Source organism: Zalophus californianus, chromosome 4, assembly GCF_009762305.2.
Source record: "Zalophus californianus isolate mZalCal1 chromosome 4, mZalCal1.pri.v2, whole genome shotgun sequence".
In the NCBI taxonomy this organism is placed as follows: Eukaryota; Metazoa; Chordata; class Mammalia; order Carnivora; family Otariidae; genus Zalophus; species Zalophus californianus.
This window is the reverse complement of record NC_045598.1, coordinates 134,007,810-134,027,067: the sequence shown is the minus strand read 5'-3', so window position 1 is coordinate 134,027,067 and position 19,258 is coordinate 134,007,810. Positions and strand designations below refer to the sequence as shown.

General features: G+C 34.6%; 1 protein-coding gene across 3 annotated transcripts in view; it reads right to left on the bottom strand.

Annotated features, from left to right (window-relative positions):
- Positions 1-19,258, bottom strand: part of HNF4G (hepatocyte nuclear factor 4 gamma) — a 129,793-nt gene that overhangs the window by 69,423 nt on the left and 41,112 nt on the right. For 2 of the 3 annotated variants that reach the window (XM_027601906.1, XM_027601820.1), the window contains exon 2: positions 11,278-11,332. The exons of the other annotated variant lie outside the window; for it this stretch is intronic. The gene's annotated coding sequence lies outside the window, so the exon portion shown is untranslated. The remainder of the gene's footprint in view (positions 1-11,277; positions 11,333-19,258) is intronic. 3 annotated transcript variants of the gene reach the window in all.

Genomic DNA, 19,258 nt, shown 5'->3' with positions numbered 1-19,258 from the left:
ATCATCCTTAATGGGGAAAAACTGAGAGCTTTTCCCCTATGGTCAGGAACAAGACAAGGATGTCCATGCTGACCACTTTTATTCAACCTACTGCTGGAAGTCCTAACCTCAGCAATCAGACAACAAAAAGAAATAAAAGACATCAAAACTGGAAAAGAAGAAGTAAAACTTTCACTATTTGCAGATGACATACTATATGTAGTTTTTTGGGGTTCCAAAGACTGCACCAAAAAAATGTTAGAACTAATAAATGACTTCAGGAAAAGTCTCAGGATACAAAATCAATGTACAGAAATCTGTTTCTTTCAGAACATCAATAATGAAGCAGCAGAAAGAGAAATTAAGAAAACAATCTAATTTACATTTGCACCAAAAACAGTAAGTTACCTTGGAATAAACCTAACCAAAGAGGTGAAAGGCCTATACTCTTAACAGTATAAAACAAGAAGTTGAAGATGACAAAAAGAAATGGAAAAACATTCCATGCTCAGGGATTGGAAGAACAAATATTGTTAAAATGTTTATAATACACAAAGTGATCTACACATTTAATGTAATCCCTATCAAAATACCAACAGCATTTTTCACAGAACTAGAACAATCCTAAAATTTGTATGGAACCACAAAAGACTCCAAATAGTCAAAGCAATTTTGAAAAGCAAACCAAAGCTGGAGGCATCACAATTCTAGACTTCAATTTATATTACAAAGCTGTAGTAATCGAAACTGTATGGTACTGGCACAAAAACAGACACATAGATTAATGGAACAGAATAGAAAACTCACAAGTAAACTCAAAATTATATAGTCAAATAATCTTCAACAAAGCAGGAAAGAATATCCAATGGGAAAAAGACAGTCTCTTCAACATATGGTGTTGGGAAAACTGGACAGCAACATGCAAAAGAAAGAAACTGAACCAGTTTCTTACACTATACACAAAAATAATTCAAAATGGATTGAAGACCTGTATGTGAGACCTGAAACCATCAAAATCCTTGAAGAGAACACAGGCAGTAATTTCTTTGACATCAACCATAGCAACTAGATATGTCTCCTGAAGCAAGGGAAAAAAAAGCAAAAATAAACTATCGGAACTACATCAAAATAAAAAGCTCTGTACAGAGAAGGAAACATTCAACAAAACTAAAAGGCAATTTACAGAATGGAAGGAAATATCTGCAAATGACACATCCGATAAAGGGTTAGTATCCAACATATATGAAGAATTTAAACAACTCAACACCCAAAAAATTAATAATCCAATTAAAAAATGGGCAGAAGACATGAACGGACATTTCTCCAAAGAAAACATACAGATGGCCAGCAGACACATGAAAAGATGCTCAACATCACTCATCATCAAGGAAACGCAAATCAAAACTACAATACGATATCACCTCACACCTGTCAGAATGGCTAAAATCAACAATACAAGAAACAACAGGTGTTGGCAAGGATGTGGAGAAAAAAGGAATCCTCTTACATTTTTGGTGGAAATGCAAACTGGTACAGCCACTGTGGAAAACAGTGTGGAGGCTTCTCAAAAAGTTAAAAATAGACCTACCCTATGGTCCAGCAATCACACTACTGGGTATTTACCCATAAAATACAAAAAAAAAAAAACCCACTAATTCAAAGGGATACATGCACCCCAATGTTTATAACAGCATTATTTACATTAACCACATTATGGAATCAGCCCAAGTGTCCATCAATTGATGAATGGATAAAGAAGATGTGAGGCGTAGATCTATATCTATATATCTATATATGCACACACACACATACAGACATGCAATGGAGTGTTAGTTAGCCATAAAAAGGGATGAAATCTTGCCATTTGCAACAACATGGTTGGAGCTAGAGAGTATTATGCTAAGTGAAATAAGTAAGTCAGAGAAAGACACGTACCATATAATTTCACTCATATGTGGAATTTAAGAAACAAACCATGACAAAGTGAAAAAGGAAAATAAGAGAGACAAATCAAGAAACAGACTCTTTTTCTTAAAGATTTTATTTATTTGAGAGAGTGCAGAGAGAGTGAGAGAGCGCACAAGCAGGGGGGAGGGGCAGAGGGAGAAGCAGGTTCCCCACCTAGCAGGGAGCCTGATGCGGGACTTGATCCCAGGACCCTGGGATCATGACCTAAGCCGAAGGCAGATGCTTAACCGACTGAGCCACCCAAGAAAACAGGTGCCCAAGAAACAGACTCTTGATAATAGAGAACAAACTGATGGTTACCAGAGGGGAGGTGGTTCGGGGGATGCGTTAAATAGGTGATGGGATTAAGGAGTGCACCTGTGATGAGCACCTTCACCAGGTGTTGTGTGGAAGTGTTGAATCACTACATGATACACCTGAAACTAATGATACACTGTATATTAATGAACTGGAATTAAAATAAAAACCTAAAAAATAATAAACTGTAAAAGAAATTTGTAATGCAGGCTTAAAGCTTATCATGAAGATGTATAATAATATACTTAACCATTCTCCTATTCAATAGTTTGATTTGTTTCTAATAATTTCTATTTTAAGAAATGCTGAGATTAAAAATTCACATTTGCTTGAGATTATTGTCCCATAATGATATATTGGGTCAAAAAGAAAAATACTGTCAGTTTTGCCAAAATTTTATTTCATTTAAAGAGTGAAAGATTTACATTCTGAAAGCTGCCATCCACTGGCTTCCTTAACTTTAGTCTTTCTTAATCTAACTTTTGAATCTCTAATAGTATCTGTAATAACATTACTAATACTAATACTAATACTAAGACTAGGGTAGTTATAATCCAATGAGGTATTTCATATCAAAGTGTCATCTGCATAGAAAATTGTGTGAAGTTGGTTATTCTTTTCATCAATGCTGTTAGTTATTATTGACCAAGTATATTAACATATGGAAAGAGTTCTAAGCAACTATAACTAACAGTACTTATTAAGATCTTAGCCTGTTTAGTCCTGCAATGGATGCTATTATGATAAATCTTCAAGGAAAATATCTGGTACATACTTCGTTTAAAAATATTATCTACTTTCTATTTAAATACTAGCTTTCTCCTTGGGTTTAAAGAGAGTAGGCTTATCACTGAATAAGCTCAGCTTTAGATAAATGATACTGAACTTCCGTGAAAAGTTGCACAGACTGTATACTTTTTTAGGGAGAAAAGACAGATGAGTAGTAAGAACAATTGACGCTGTGAAGCCACTTGGTGAGATGCAGGGGGCAGTGTAACAAAGGCCGAGGAAAGAAATGGCAGAACTGCAAGCGTCTGTGCAGGGAGGGGCCCTGCAACAGCGGGAATTTCCATGGGGAAAATAGGTGGGTTATCCTTTTTTTATAATAAAAGATCATCTCTGCCTACTTTGTTAACATGACTATTACAAAGACAAGGTACTGAGTGGGGCAGAGAACTCTGAACCATCCAAACTCCTTAAAGAATTACATTTGTGCTGTAAAGAAAATGTGAACTTCTCTTGGCTGATTTACTAAAATGAAATCAAGAGAAATTTTATTCAAACTATTTGAAATAAATGAATACCTATTTTAATAAGTCATCACTCACTTTTTTTTTAGAAATATAATCAATTTTATACTTATTTTAGTAAAGTGCAAGATGATCAACAATGGGTGATTTCCTCATGATTGGGAAGCTGTCATCTTATCATAAACACATCATTTCAAACTCTTATTTGTTGGTGCATGTGAAGTTCATAGACCATGGAGTTCAGAAGTGTCCAAGCATCCTTCCTAAATGCCCAGTCACTACTGAATACTCTGTTATTTAGTCATAAACAGAATAACGCATTAGATTAAAATTTTAACTAGAATATGAAAGCTTAATTGGGAATTACTTCAAATAGGAAACAATAATAAAACACTAGTATAAATCTGATATAAACAACACTATCACTGTTATATAGAGAATTATAATATGAGTGCTTAAAATTTTGCCTGGATACTTGAAAATTAAAACTTTTCTGATGAGAGTAAGTAAAGTGTGATCACCAGCAGATCAATATTTAAAAGAATATAAACTTGTCAGTATTCTGGCATATCCTAGTTTATTTAGTGAGTACTAAAGTTGCTCAAGAAAAGCAACAAAAAAGAAAACCAGTCTCTAATAGAAATTATCTCCTTCGAGATTAACAGAAGCTGGCACTAAAACCCTCCTCAATTTCCAGATGAGACTTTTCTTCTAGGCTACTGACCAATCCATCTGCCTCTTACTTAAATAGAGTAAAACTGTGAAATGTTCCTTAATCTCCTTCTCGTTCTGGAAGGTATTTACATTATACTGCAGAGCATCAAGTAGAGGACACCGAGGTGAAGCGCAAAAGATTTTGTCTTCGAAGATGACCCACTTACAATTTTATCATTTTGAGGATATTGTCATATTGCTCTTGACAGTCAAGTTTGCACTAGTTTTTATCAACAGCATGATTTTACTCAGGCCCATATAAAAAGGCTATCTGAAAATACACTAAATTTTCTTGTTGAACAAAGGCATAAATAGATTGTATTCATGTTAAGGAATGAAGACACACATGCATGCGCAGTCCAGAGGTGTACATAATTGGCCATCACACATTTTTTGTTGTTGTTCTGGTATTATTTGGTTTTTATTTTTTAATGTAAATTTCCAAAAACTAAAACTTTCATAAGACATTCGAGTGTTTTACTGAAACACAATTGGGTAATATTGATCTTAAATTTCCCCGTGGACAGTGTCCAGGAAGCCCATTAAGGCTCTGAGCCCTCCTGATGACACACGTGCTCTCCAGGGAGTGCCCTATCGTTGCATCATCATCTTTTATTCATCCCCACACTCTCGCTTGCCCCTGCAGGAATTAGAGATGGCAACTCTTCAAAGACATAATAACCATGATAGAATGAAGAACAGGTAAGTGCCTCATAAAGAAATATGCTAACATACTGTTACTAAAATTCCCAAGGAAGGACAGTTTTTCCCTGGCTTATTAAGTCTATTCATCACAGAGATGGCCATAGAGTTGGACCTTGAAAAACAATTGGAACTGCAACTGGTAAAAATGGGTAAATGAGTATCCCATGTAAAGTCTGGGATGTAAAGCATTGGTAATTTTTGTGTCTAATTCTAGCGCAGGAATTAGAAAAGAAGAAATGGATCATAAAACGTTAAAGGCGGACGGATTTCCAGATGTAATCTAGTCCAGGGACTTTTCAAATCTTTACTTTATGGAAATATCTTTTAAATAAATATCAAGCATGCAACCAAGAGGTAAAATATAAAGTCAGAATTATGTGGGAAACTAAAGCACTCCAGATCTGTTGGACTTGGCAGAGCACTTTTTGAAAGCCAACAACCTAATTCCGACCTCTGACGGGAGAATGAGACCTAGGGAAACGATGTTTCTCGCTCAAGGTCATTATGAGGACTGGAGACAAGGGTCCTCTACTTACTCTGCAGTAGTATGTATAACGCTATGGATTACCTCAGCTATTTTCGGGCAAGGTTCAAGAAATAAGGTAAAATATTATTCCGATACTTAGGTATGAAGAAATTAATGGTGGTGCACAGTTGTCTTTTATTTTAAATGCTATCTTTATTATTCACTCTTAGTTTCCCTGATGAAAAATGTTTTAATGTGAAACTGAAAATCAGCGAGAAGACTTGCATTTGCATATTAAAGAGCAGGCATATTGTAGGATTCTGCCAGAGCGGCGAGCTTTGCTCTCCGACACTCCAACCTGGGTCCCGCCGTGGCTGCACACATGGACAGTCAATATGTGTCCTCTTCAAAAGAGTGAAGGTTATTTCCCCCAGGTTTCGATTTAATTCACTGCACATGGTAGATATTTTCCAGTTTGTGTTACTAATTCTTGATAAACTTTTAAAATTATTTTGATTAATAAAACAATTACCTTACATATAACATAAATAAGCCAAAATATTACCTGTTGGGCAATTAAGCATACATTCAATAAAAATAACACTGTTCTTAAATTGCACAGGACTTTTTTCAAAAACAAAATTCTTACCTAAACACCAAAAAATATCTAAACATTAGGGATTGAAAAGGTGTATTTTTCAATTTTTTTCCAGCTTATGGGAAAATGCTCCTTCATGTCCACACCCATGGTAGTTAAACAAATATAGAACACTTGTTAATATTCCTTCTTGTTATCTAGTTTCTAATAAACAAAATGTTCATTCAGCAATTAAGTACTCACACAGCATAGCAATTTCTTTACACCAAACACACCCATACACATACACCAAAAAAAAAAAAAAAAAAAAAAAACTTTAAAAACAAGTGACAGAACCTCATTAATGACATAGCCTGGTATTATTTTTCTAGAATGAATTTATCTCTGATTGTTTACTGTGCCGTGAATAAGAGGATGGCTCTAAAGACAGTCTCCGAAAGTTCAAATCCTGGCTCTACCACTTATTAGTTATGCGACCTCAGGGAAATGTACCTAAATTCTTTTCGCCTCAATTTCCTTATGTGTAAATATGAAATAATATCTCATCTATAACTGAAGAGTATGTCAATACATGGGAATCGTTTAGTGTTGTGACTGACATTTGTAAAATACTCAGTGTGAATTATTATTAGTCTGAAACTATAAACAAATGAAGGATTCACATATTTTTTTTCGAAGGCAGAAGAAAATCCAGATATTCCATATGGATTATAAAACTAAAAAAAAAAAGGGTAGATTTTTACAATTCTTAAGATAAGCAAGAAATAAAAGGTTTAACTTGCACGAAATATAGCCCTCCTCCCCCCCTTTTTGGTGTATATAACTGCTGACTGTTAAAGGCAATCATTTCTATTTCCTTAGGTAAAACAATCATTTGCCTTCCTTCATGAGCAAAACTAGGAGAATAATATTAATGGGCGGCCTATCTATCTTTTACAAAGTGTTGTAGCTAGGGTAGGACAAATCAGAGAGTGGCCTTTGAAAGGAGAGTACATAGGAGGGACCAATTCTGAGCCAGGCATTTTGTGAGCACCTTTTCTCATTTAATCCTAACCAGATCCTACACTAAGATGTGTTATTGTCCCCAGTTTTATAGATGAGAAAACTGAGACTCAAAAGGTGCAGTAACTTGAGCAGGGATATGCACCACTGACAAGACCAAGATTCTAACCTAAATTTATCTGATACCAAATGCATCTTCAGGTTACCACGTCACGTGTGGGGACTCCAGAGTCTAAGACACCACTTTATTTAGTTTTTAGAGTGGGCTCCATTAGCTACTCTGTTCCCAGACTCAACTAGCTCTTACTTTGCTATAAATTTTACTATCTTCACTGAGAGAAAAAATATTTGTTAAAAAAAAATCCATTCTACAAGACTTGGATTTTGGAATCTATATAATGACAAGTTTTAGGACTTTAGAAATGCTTGTGGAAGTATTATTAGAGCTCTCTTATCTAGGAGTTCCCCTAAAAGGTTTTTATCCCGTCCCCAGAATCATTTGAATTTCAAAATCATTTGAATTTATGTAAGGTCGTGAATCATGAGAATTTGTTTTCATAATTTTTACAATGGTGTAAATGGTAATACAAAGAAATGCAAGGTCTAGCAGAACACTAAACACTAGATTTTGGTTTTATTTAACTTGGACATAAATCCTATTTAGAATATTTTATACTTAGAAAATAGGTGTTTCTTGCTTAGATAGCCTTTGACCTTACACTCCAAATTTGGTCACCAGAATTAACTGTTCTTCAACTCTTATACATATAAAGAAACTTGAAGGATTTAATTCTAAATATATAGGATTCAACTGACAATAACATTTTTCATTCTCCATAGTGTGATTTTAATAAACATTTTAGCACTAAAAGTCCATGATTCAAAAATTAACCTAAGAATCCTCTCAAAATTTTATGGTAAGCTTTGACCACAGGGAACACATTCATGTATCAAGTCAAATGGCTTCCTTTTTAACTTTAGGATAATCTAAATATATATATATATATATATATATATATTTATGATACCTGAAGCTAAACTGGCAAATGCCTCTACTTCATATGACAAACTCTAGTAGAGGTGTTATCAGTAAAAATGACAAGATACTGACCAAAAAATTGAATAAGGACGTTATTTAATTCTAAAGCTAAATATTAAGTCTTTAGTTTTATTTTGAAATAGATAAGTAACCCAAAGTATCAACTACTACAGTAAGTGAAACTTTTATGCTTAATTTTCAAACTAGATCTATTCATGCTATTAGGAATGTTAATACTTTGGTCAGGGGCATTTACTTCTCACTCTTCAAGTCTTTTTTTTGTGGAATTGGAGCTGTCTCTTTACCTCACATCACTGATTTATTTACGTAGCCCTAGAAGAGGTGAGGGACTTACCTGGTTGGCAAATTTGGAAAGACTAAACTGGGATGATGCATAGCTCCAGCTAGCCCTGCAAGTTCCCATATAAGGTTATACAGAAAGAAATTCTCAAAAAAATAACATGAATAAATTACATGAAAATATACAAATGACATAAATAAATTACAGTATATGCAAAAGCAAAACAAAAAAATTTGTGCTTCATGACACATTATTTTCTCACAAATGCTAAACCACATAACCCTGTTAATTTTGCCAATAAGTTCAGCAAGTGTAAAAGCAACATAAGCCTGATATTGCAGTTGATAGTAAGACATATACTTAAACTCAGAAGTCCAACAATTTGCATTGGAAATTGAAAGTAAATTAGAAAGTCATAAAGAAATTGCCACTTATAAACACTTAACATATATTTTAGTTCCTTCTCTATAATAAAAAAATTTATTTCTATGGTTTATTATAAATGAAAAATAAGACTGGGAACTGGGCATTTTCTTCTCAGCACTTTAAAATAAAAACAATTGAAGCTGTAAGTTTCCAGTGCTCATCAATGTAACTGATCCAAGGACCATTAGTGTCTCATAAAATAAGAAAGCTCAATAAAATAATCATAAACTCCTATGTTTATTTAGTTCTGAGACTTAAGTGATGGACCTTTGTACCTGACTATGCCTAGAGACAGTTTCATTATACACACACACACACACACACACACACACACACTCATGCTCTCTTAATTATATAAACCCAACACATGTTTATGGGACATCTATAATGCTATCATATCTTTCCTGCAGTAAACAACAAAGGGGCATTATTTAGTTTCCTTTTCTAAATAAACAAGTCAAGCAATGGCTTTTTATTTAAATTATAATTATGTACAATTCTTGACCTCTAAATTTCCTCCGAATAGCAGATCAACCAAACCAAACCAAAAAAAAAAAAAAAAAGGCTTGACTAATGTGAACATATTTTAACACTCTGTAATTGTATTTCTCACTTTCTGAACTTGTTTTATCATTATCAAATTCATTTTAAGTAATTTTTAAGAACAGGGAATCCAAAATTGTGATACAATACTCCTCTTCTTTCTAACTTCCTAACTTACCCATAAATGAGAATGCTCAAAATTTTGTAGTCTCTCAAGTGGCAGTAGTGTCCTAGATGAATTTGGGGTGAATTAAGCATATGCTTCCTATTCAGCAAATAAAATGTTTTACACGCTTAATAAATGTTTCTTGTTAGTAACACAAAATTAGTAGCGTAATACCATATCCTTGATTAAAATAGTTGTCCCTGGGGCGCCTGGGTGGCTCAGTCGATTGAGCCACTGCCTTTGGCTCAGTTCATGATCCTGGAGTCCCAGGATCGAGTCCCGCATCGGGCTCCCTGCTCGGCGGGGAGTCTGCTTCTCCCTCTGGCCTTCCCCCATCTCATGCTCTCTATCTCTCATTCTCTCTCTCAAATAAATAAATAAAATCTTAAAAAAAAATAAAATAGTTGTCCCTGTCCACTTAGTTTAAGTTTCTATTGCCTACAATCAGTATCCCTCTCATTCCCTCTGGTATTTCAAAGAAGGGAATTCTCTTCCTTTCAAGGTTTTCTCTTTAGCTAGAATTTTGCTGTCTTGTCTATATTCATTTCTAGTCATGTCTAGGGGTGTTCTCTATTGACTCTCCCTAATTGACCCTACAAAGGTGCTCATCTCTTTCCCATCTTAACAAAAACCTTCTCTTCATTCTATTGTCCTATTTTTTTTTCCTTTATTTTTTCCCCCTCGGTTCTAAGAAATTGTTTGATATTTGGGCTCTATGTCAACATCACCCACTCACTTTCTTTAACCTCATTCTGCCCCAGTCATGCCAAGAAACTTTTTCTCTACTAGCTGTCACCAGTCAAGGCCACAACTCCTCATTCTGTGATATCTCTTTTGCATAGTCCTCTCTCTGGTCTCCCCAGTTCCGATCAAATTTACCCTTCCTGATGAATTAATCTTTCTAAAGCGTAGTTTGGTTAAATCCTTTTAGTGTAGAGTGTAGAGACAGTGGAAGGCAAAAAGGATCCCCAATGAATCTTCAGTAACTAAAGAACCAAATGTATTCCTCTTCCGCAGGATAAACTTTATCTTGATTTCACTATTCTTTTCAACTCTGACTTAGCAAAACTGTTAAAGTTACTATTCTTCCACAAAACGTTTATTTTTTGTTTTTTTCCCACAAAATATTTATATGCCTGCTTCACTTTAATATTTCCTTTGTCTATTTTTCAAACATTTTTAACCATGACCTAAAGTGAGACATAAGTTGTGACCAAGTATATACACAATTAAACATATGTATTATATGTCAGTATCCCATATAAATCCAAACAATGTTCATGATATAATGACACTGTAACTTTTTACATGTAAACCATGATCCACTAAACTTATTTCATCACCCAATAATGAAGAGCAACCCACAGTTTAAACACCCTGATCTAGATTATCTAAATCCCTGAACTTTTTCTAAGTTTGATTCAATTATATACCTCATTACACCATTCATTCATTTCATTCAAAAGAACAAGTAATAATGTCTTGTTGGAAGTCAGGCATTTCTGTCTGCACTGGGAATAAAATGACAATGAGCAAATAAGTCCCTGCCCCCATGGAGTTTGCAGAGTCCATCCTAAAAGAGAACGATCATCTGTGTTCCTCAATTCTTGAAGTATTTACCTATTCCATCCATTTCATAGCTATATCATGCTACTTTACATTTCAAATTTTTAATCTAAATTTCATCTCCACAAATAGACTGTACTATCCTTCAAGAGAGGAATCTTACTCATATATATTTGCACTCTGTACCTTCACTTAGTAAGGGAAACAATAGGGTAAAGTGAAAACACAGTGAGTTCTAGCCTTAGCCCACCACTTACCAGCTTTGCAAGTTTAGGCCAGTCACTCAACTTCTCTCAAGTACGGTTTTCTTATCTGTAAAATGAAGGGGTTGCGCTCTATCAGTGGTTTTCAAATTCTACTATGAAAAGTTTTCAGGATTAAAGGGAGGTACTAAAGCATAAGAGGAAGGGTCTTCACTCCAAAGAGGGGAATGGGGGCTTGGATCCCCTTCTCCTTCCTCAACTGCAGCTTACAATTTTGTTTGAAAGAAGAGAAAAGTCTCGACGCTAAAAATGTTTTAATTATTCAATCTCAAGATTTTGCAATCATGTACTTCATCTTCTCTCCCATACAAGTTGAGGTGGAGGAAGAAGAATAAGGTAGGTGGGCACCTGGGTGACTCAGTTGGTTGGGTGACTGCCTTCGGCTCAGGTCATGATCCTGGAGTCCCAGGATCGAGTCCTGCATCAGGCTCCCTGATTGGCAGGGAGTCTGCTTCTCCCTCTGGCCCTCCCCCTCTCATGCTCTCTTTCTCATTCTCTCTCTCTCAAATAAATAAATAAAATCTAAAAAAAAAAAAAGAAGAAGAAGGTAGGAAGAAATGAGGTAGGAAAGACAGAGGAAGGAAGGCAAATTATTTTTAAATAGAGTTTATACACTACTATATTTCAAAAACTGTGTTAGGAACAGTATATATGTTTCCTTATTTTTTCTATTAAAAACCTTACAAGATAGGAATTATCAGGCCCATTTTATACATGAGAAAAATGAAGCTCAAGGTTAGATAACTTGATCAAGTACTGTAAGAAGCAGTGAGGCTAAAATGTTCTCTTTCTATTATCCCAAGCTCCCCTTAAAAGAACCTAACAAGGACATTACATTTGCTTTTTGCTTTTTGTTTTTTTATGTTTCCTATATTTCACCTTAATCCTTACAACTTTGAGGAGTATAGCTCTGCATTATTCTTATTTTGCCAATTAGGAAACCAAGGTTCTAAGAAATGCAAATATCTGTCCAATCCCAAAATAATTCAGTGGGAGCAAGGTTGGAATTAAATACCTGAATTCATATTCTGTGCTCTTCCCATACACTAAATTTTCCCCTTTAGAAGAGGGAAACAGTAAGAGGGAAGGAGGCAGAATGGAGGGGGCAAGTAGAGAATTATAATTCCACTGCTTATTTAAGAGGGCTAGTGAGTTAAATGAGATAATTTAATGGAAAGCACCTTGAAAAATCTGAAAGACTCTCTCGATATAAGTCATTATTATTATTTATTCAAACAATGTGCACTGAAGTGGACATCTGATATTTTTGTAAAATTCCACGTGGTAACTGCGAATATAAAAGCGCTATATAATGAATTAATTGCTCAGACATACTACAGAAACTCATATAAGAGAAGGACAATCTGACACTCTTGAGGTTATGATACAACAATTGGTTATATATGCCTGCTTTCTGCTCATGATATATAGTCCCTACTAGCAATAGAATAATTCAAATTCTCAATTTTTCTTGAATTTCATCGCAAATTCAATCAAAAGCATGGAAGTCAGTATTTTAATATCCTTGCACAATGTGAAAAATAATAGCATGCTCTGCTACACGAACTCTTAGAGCATTTTTTATTTTGATTGTCTCCCCATTATACTGAGAGACTGTCAGGACCTTATCAGGAAGATCATCCAAACAAACTAGAACATTATTAAGGTTCTAGCAGTGCAGTAACTCACTGAATGTATGAGTGATTAAAAGCCATACAGTTGTGACAAGGACCATAAGGAGATCAGACAAAAGAGTCACATGTCTTTAAAAGAAAAAAAAAAAAAGACTAGAATGATTTAACCCTTTGTATCTTTTACCAGTATTAAACCTGCAGCATTATTTGATCAATATTTAAAGCCTTGTGTGCCTGAATTCCTTACAGCAAATAATTTCCAAAGGTCAAGACAAAGGAAAGTAGGATTAACAAACAATTACAACATACTTATTGCCTCCCCACAGCGTCAGCATTCAAAAAAAAGAAAAGTGATATTTAACACAAGATGTCCTGACATTAGTAAAATACTACCACTTGTAGATTTTATCATTGACTGTAGTTAAACTTTTTCTGATTCATTGAGGTAATTGGACTTAGAAACATATTCCCATTTCACTTAACGTTCACAAAACTCTTAATTAAATGCCTCCTACTTGCCAGGCATTACACCGTTCACTGGAAGTAAGGCATTACGTGAAAATAGATGCTCCTTAGAGGAATGAACAATCTAGGGTGAGAGAGAAACAGCTAAATTAATTTTTACAATGGGATGTAATTGAAAAAAATGCCTCTGCCATGTTGTTAAATGAAGGCAACTGACCTTTAAAACAAAACAGTACCAAAATATTCACTGTATTCTCTTAAGCAGAGAACAGTGATTACTATAGACTTTATTTTCTTCTTTATATGTCACAATTTTTTATACATTTATAATCAAAAGTAAAGAATCCGAGAGAGAATTTCTTTAATGGATATTTGGGTAGAATGTTGTAAAAACCCCAGGAGAAGAATACTGAGTGAGAGTCAGGCAAAGCCTAAGAGCAAAAGTGACATCTGAACTGACTCTGGTGAATGACTCACTCAGTGTAGAAGACAGTGGATGATAGCTGGAGTAGTTAGAGAATCATCTAGAAGACAGTGGATGATAGCTGGAGTAGTGACAGAATCATCTAGAAGACAGTGGATGATAGCTAGAGTAGTGAGAGAATCATCTAGAAGATAGTGGATGATAGCTAGAGTAGTGAGAGAATCATCTAGGAGAGGAAAAAGTTTGAAAGTCAGCATTCCATATAGTTTGAGTGGTGGATGGACAGGAGATCGAAACTGAATGCTCCTCAAGAGAGAAAAATATTAAGACCAAGCTGTAAAGAGTTTTAGATCCTGTCCTAAAGACATCCGGATTTTATCCTGAAGTCAATGGGGAGCCAGGGCTCTAGCGGTTGAGGCCTCTAAACATGGGACCTTCTCAGATTTCTCTTTTCTAAGATGTCTCTGACTCCAAATGTCTGTGAGGTTAAACTCTTGGTTGAAGATGAAAACTTGTAATGGAATAAAAATTGAGTCTGTGGATTTGAAAGGTACATTGAGTTGGAACTACAGGACCCATGCACCAAGTGGATGGACGGCTGAGAAAGAAGAAATAGCAGATAACTCGGAGATATCTGAAGATTGGAAATTGAAGGACAGTAGGATTAGTGGATGAAGAATTAGTGAAATGACTGGTGCAAATTGAGGAATATTCACTGGGCAGTTTGAACACAGGTCTTATATTCACAAGAGAGACTGAGGCCCTTTGTCCTCTGATTTTCACCACCATTATAGTAAAGTAACTACTTACATATCAAGTAAATGAGTATATACAAGTAGATGAGTAACATTTTTAATCTTATAAGTGAAATTCTTAAAAAAAAAAGAGCTTGAGGAAGTTTCTAATAACGGCAAACTAAACAAAAAATCATAAACATCAAGAATATTCATATTCATATACTTTCCTTCTGATATAAATGGGATTATTGTCCCAATTATTTAATTTTTTACACTAGGATTATACATCCACACCCTGTGCTAGGTAATTTTACAGTGCCTGCACTGTGAGTGCAATATACTTCCCCATCCCACTAATGTTGAGCTTGGCCACAAAACTGCTTTGACTAATCAAACGTCAGTGGACATGATGTAACAGAAACTTTGCATGGCTTGGCTTCCTCTCTTGTGTACCTGTGATCTGCCACAAAAAGAATATACCATTCTGTCTACTGCTTCTTCAACTGCACTTCAGACCTGAAATATAATCAGAGGCCTGTAGTATAGCTCAATCCAAAGGAGCCTAGCCTAGATCAGCTCTATTACACCCTTGAGAGTATAAAAATAAAGTAACAATGAGCCACCTAGCATTTTATGGCTTGTTATTGTTATGCAGCATAAGTGTAGCAATAGCTGACTAATACAGGTTTTCCTTTACGTCAGAGTAAATAAAACAGGTGTGTTGTTTTTTTTTTCCTTAAGACTATGGTTTTCTATAAAAGCATAATGTACTTGTAAAATGTATATATAATGATTTTGTGCAGAAAACCCCAAAGTTGAAGATGGTATCAACAGATGACTCTATAAACCAAGGTCTTTGCAAATTTACCAGTAAAGCTACAGCATTTCAAAGAAAATTCGTGCATGATTTTTAGTGAATATTAATAAGCCCACTTGAAACATCTATGTAGTATTCAAAAGAATAAGAACAGCCCAGACAATCTTGAAGACAATATTTTATTTGCTTTTATGCATGTATGGTGTATTTTATAGTTTAAAAATATTAAAATAAATAATAGAAATAATTATAGAACTGAGAAGAGATCTTAGAGATTAAATATATAATAACCAAAACAAAAAATGCATCAGAAGCCTAAGAAGCAATAAAGATATTTCTTATGTAAAGAACAAATGTAGAAATAGAATAAAAATATGAAATAAAAGTCAAGAGACAAAGAAAATTAATCTGGGAGGTCCAACTAACAGAAACAAGAATGAGAAAATGAAAACAAAGGAATGGGAAAGAAGTAATAATTAAAAAAAAAAAAAACTAGAAGATATCCCCAAATTAAAGCAGAATATAAATTTCAAAATTGAACAGGCCCTTGGGGATCTCAAGTCAAAGAATGAAAGAAGGCCCACACTCATATCCTTTTGAAATTTTCCAACTCTGTGCATCGTGAGATTTTCAAAAACACGTAGAGTTCAACAAGGGATGTTTTGGGGGGAAGAAAATCTGAGACAACATTAGACTTTGAAGGCTAAAAAAAAAATGAGGATAAGATAACAGCAAATGCAGAGGAGAAAACAAAAAGAAACATAATTTGAAATTTCAGGGTTAAAAACAAACCTGTCTGAAAAAGTTACAGTCCAGATATAAAGCAATGTCAATTTAGAATGATTTCAAGCAACTGATTTTAATAAACAAAAAGAAAGAGAATCTATTTGAACACAGTAAACTTTTTTCCCACTGTACCCAGTTTCTGGAGGTGAACCTATATCCAAGTAGAGTAGCACACTATGCACCTCAGCATTAGACAGTACTTGTGGACGGTCAACATTGTTTACATGTTTCCAACCTTTAGAGGCAATATATAGGGGGAAAAAAAGGAAGACTTGGTGGTGGTTACAGAAAAAAATATAAATATAAACAAGCTTATAGCTGACCAAAGTAAGCCACAGGAGGAAGGAAAAGTTGAGGAAATGAATAGAAGTAGTAATAACTTAAGAGTATAGACCTGTTGAAAAAAAGAAATGAACTTTTAACTACATTATTTCAAGTTATAAAAGTAATCAATAAAAGAACAAAATGAAAAATAGAAATGTCAAATATTGAAAAGGATACTGCTTTAAAGTTGACAAGCAGGTGATCAAGAATTATAGAGTAGCACTCCAACAGAAAAGAACTGAAAACCAACAGTTAGGAGTTGCCCTGAGAATTCGATGAGCATGAAGGAACGACGAGGCAGAGAGAGCACTTTTTATTATAACCATCCTGTAACATGAGACTGTGATTAATTAAAAAAAATAATTTTTAAAAGACTGACTCAGAATTCATGTCCCATAAAACTACTAGGTGTACACTTAGAACAGGAACAAATAATAAAAAAACTTTCATCTTAAAAAAATAAGTACCGAAAATGGAATGAGAAAAAGCCATCATCAGGCAAATGAATTAATTCAAATGCCCAAATTTAACACTGTAAGAAAAAAAAATGCAGGCATTGAATACGAGAAGGAAAAAGGGGAGAATATTGAGTAGCACGATATTATTTGTTAAATAAAAATAAGGCCTACACAGAATGCTAAACATATTTAGAAAATAAACAGTTTTTGCATGTTTAATCATTATCACTCAGTACTTGTGACATTTGCATGCAGCATTTACTATTTTGACCACTTTCTCTTTGTTATTTTCTAAAAATAAGGGAGAAGAAACAAGCATTTTTTAAACACCTACCAGGTAAGTGTTTAAATATGTTTTTATTTGTTCTAAGGAATAAAATTTATATAATTTTACCACCATATCAACACTAAAGAAATAGCACTAAGAAACTTATTTAAGGTTAGAAAATGATAGAGCAAGGGTTTATCTGGATCCCACACTACTTCTATTATATTCTACTACTATAAAGTCTAATGACTATAGTCATTTTAGTGATTATTAATCTTACCAATTATATTTGGTCTACTAAATTATGATATCAAAATATTAATCTTAAGACACACACACAACTGGGGCACCTGGGTGGCTCAGTCGCTTAAACATCTACCTTCAGCTCAAGTCATGATCCCAGGGTCCTGGGATCAAGTCCCGCATCGGGCTCCTTGCTCAGCGGACAGCCTGCTTCTCCCTCTCCCTCTGCTCCCCCTGCCTGTGCTCTCTCTCTCTGTCAAATAAATAAATAAAATCTTTAAAAAAAAAAGTACACACACAACTGTACTGTTTACCTATATCTTCCTTAGCTTCTATGGTAGGCAAAATAATGGCCTTCCAAAAATGTCCTAATTCTTGGAAGCTCTAAATATGTTACCTCACATGGCAAAAGTGACTTTGAAGATGTGATTAAGTTGAGGATCTTAAAATAGGGTGAATATACTGAATAAGCCAGGGGGGCCCAATGTAATCAGAAGGATCCTTTTAAGGTGGAACGGGGAGTCAGATGAGTCAGAAAAGGAGATGTGGTGACAGAAACAGTTGTTAAAATGATGGGATTGTTAGCTTTGAAAATGGAAAATGGAAGAAGGGGCCATGAGCCAAGGAGTGGAGAAAAACTCTAGAAGCTGGAAAAGGCAAAGAAATGGATTCTCCACCAGAGTTTCCAGAGCAATGCAGCCCTCCTGACATCTTAAATTCAGTCCAAGGACACTCCTTTGGGATTTCTTGTGTTATAAAATAATATCATATATAACAATATGTGTTTATTTCAAGCCACTCAGTTTGTGGTAATTTGTTACAGCAGAAATAGGAAACTAATCTAGAATCAGCTTCAGAATCAGGAAGATCTGGGCTTAAGTCTTGTTTCTGCTATGATTTGGGGCAAGATTCTTAACCCTATGAACTTCTGTCTCTCTACCTGCAAATGTGAAATTATAAAAAGAAAGTGGAGTAATCATTCATCTACAATTAGAGCTCATTAATGGGTAAATACTATTAAGTACCAACTATATAGAAGAAAAATAAAATTTGTAAGAAAAAAAATGGTTAAGATTGTTTTTTGCTTCCAAACTCCCAAAGTTAGCTAGCCAGTGATTCTTCATAACATACTGGCTACAAGTTGAAATATGAAGGAGGAAAACTGCTCCAATATTGAAACCACTTCATGATTTGAGCTCATTCACTGTACTCCTTTAATATCTAGCCTCTTTGGGGAAGAGGCAATATCCTTGACTGGCTATAAATTTATGAGTGTAGTTGCTTTTATGGCTCTGAATGTAATAGAACTTAAGTAAATACTGATAAGTTCTCTATTCTTCTGAGAAGTTTCCACCCACATAATATTGTCCTATCATTGGAAATCCCCACAGTTTTGATAAGAACGAAGGCAAGTACTCTTTTTTATATAATACTTGTCAATTAGAATCAGAACAGCATTCATCATTTTAGTTGGAAAGGCTAGGTGTTTTTTAAAAAACCCACTTGAAGTCTGTATAATGAAATTTTACTTTTATTGTCTTTTGAGCACCTTCAGCTGGTCTTTGGGAGGTTAATGTTGACTTTCAAGTTTATTTTTTTCAAGCATCCCTTAACATGGTTTGCATTTATAGATTAAATGGTAAATGGATTAAAAGAAATAAGTATTTTCTGTCCCCACAGTCTCCCCACATAAATTGACTATATCTGAAAACCACGTCCATCTTTTCAATACAGGGATAGGTACTGCCTTCATTAACTAGGCCTGTAGGGAACTATAGTGACTCTTTCAAACCATTTAGATACCAGTTGTTTTTCAGGA